We start from the raw sequence: 2,278 nt of genomic DNA, 5'->3' as shown, positions 1-2,278 counted from the left end.
TAAATGCAGATGATCAAACCCTGCTTGAACAGATGATGGACCAGGAGGATGGTGTCCGAAATCGCCAGAAAAATCGGGCCTGGAAGCGTAGCCAGAGTGTGTCCTTGCATAGACCACATCTTGCTTCACAGTATGTATTTTGTTGATCAGTAGCATAAATATTTCCATTTTGAACTGAACTTCAGCTTGATGAGCACTGAGACAAATATGGCTGTATGAAACCACGCTCTGACACCCAGCTTGTCTAGAGTTTGTGAACAAGGAAGTGCATTGCTTACTTAATTACGGTTTAAGGCATTTTTCTAAAGAAGAAGGAATCAGTGTTAATTCATTAAGCTTAGAAACATTGTAAGCTAATGCAAAGCTACCGTTATCTGAAGAGCACTTAAATCAGTCCGTAGTGACAATAATGAGCAATTGGAAACATTGAGAACAAGCATGTGATACAATCCTTGCAAGTTTACACTGTTTCAGAATGTAACTGGGAGCTTTACGCATCCCACTTCAAAGAAGTTTCTAAATTTTGATCATTTCTAGATGTACCATAAGATGTTATTCAATGCACTCTTTAAGAAGAGATCTCAAAATTACACAGCCCTATGAAGTCTGTGGGAGGCAAAATGAACAAACTACACAAATTGTGCAGATGCTGTTTGATTTAACCATTTTTATTAGGCAGAAGCTTAAATCATTAATGTCAGCTAAAGGTTATAATTTTAACCATTGTAACTGCATTCAATGCAGCCAAGGAATTATTTCATTTAAAATTGTCTAACCAGTTTTGCACAACTTTAATTAATTAATTAATTAATTTACGGTGAGCAAAATTGGCTTGACTTTTTATTTAATGAAAGAATTCCTTGGTTGCAGAGGGTGCCATGCAGTGTCTCTAATTTTAAGAGAGTTTTAACACAAAAACTTTAAATAGTATGTAGTTATAAATGCTTTCATACTACTGTAGCTCCTGGATCAGAGGCACTAGTACCAGTTGCTAAAGAGTGAGATCAAGAGAGGCTTATTGTTCCTGCAGGCATCTCATTGTCCAATGTGAAAACAAGATACCCGACTACAGAGACCTAAACCAGCAAGGGGGTTCATATTACAGATTACACAGATCTCAAAGTGTTAAGTCTGTATGTGACATGGGAGCAAGGCTACTTTCTTTTACCTAATCTGTTCAAACACATTTACATACCTTGTTTCCTTATCAGGGACATAGTAAGCAGCTAACATCTATACATCCAGTCCATGTGACATCGAGTTTAAAATTACAGTTGATGTCCACCCAGAACTTTGCATTTCTCTGAATATTACAGTGTCCAGCTACAGTGTCTATAGGCACCACTGCTTTTCATTTACTTCTGTCTGCCTCACAGTATCTCCTATACCCCAGAAGATGGTACAGTTATTTCCTTAAATTGCTATGTAAATAGTGCAGTGCAGTGTAGAAGTTACAACATACTCAAGCAACATTCAACAGCTGTCAGATGCACATCTAGTTGATAGGTGCCCAGAGTTTTTTAACATCAAAATTTTATAAAGCGGCTTAACTGAAGCAGGCTATGATGTTTTATTAATGGTATTGGCTTGGCTGTTTAACCTGTGTTGATGACTATTAATAGGGTTTTTTCCCCTTTTTGCTGCAGTTATAACTTTAGCACACCCTTTTCTCCCTCAAGCTAGCATTTAAGGCTGCAACATTTCACATTTCATAAAATCTTCATAAAAATATGACTACAGTTGCCCTGCCTATTCGTGGGGGTTAGGAGCATGGCCCCACCATTGAAAGTGGAAAAAACTTGAATATAAATAACTATAAACAAAAATTGCAATTTTTTTTAGGGGTGTTCTTCTAATAGTACCATCACTGAAACTATGTTAAAGGAAAGTTGCCCCACAGCAATTGGTAACATTTTCCCTTCTATTTCTTTGGATTTATATAGAATTGAACTAGTTACAGCAGAAATTTAAAACTTAGTATATACAAAGATGTGAAACTATTGGTTTAAAACTATTTTAATTATATTTGTGGTCCTTCGAGGAAATGAAGAGTCATTCTTCGAAGGGGGGTGTTTCATCTATTGTAGTGACATTATGCTTTTCTGGGAATGGGCATGAAAGATTTGAGACAGAAATCTGACGGAAAAACAGCTGTCTTGTTCCAGGCCTTTCCAAGGGTTCTTTCTGTGATAAACACCGATACACTTTATTGCTATAGGTAATATTGCTATAGGTAAATGATGCAGCAAATGATACACAGCAGAGAAGCTTTCCATCC

This window comes from Sceloporus undulatus, chromosome 4 (assembly GCF_019175285.1).
Source record: "Sceloporus undulatus isolate JIND9_A2432 ecotype Alabama chromosome 4, SceUnd_v1.1, whole genome shotgun sequence".
Lineage (NCBI taxonomy): Eukaryota > Metazoa > Chordata > Lepidosauria > Squamata > Phrynosomatidae > Sceloporus > Sceloporus undulatus.
Note: the sequence above shows the minus strand (reverse complement) of the source record.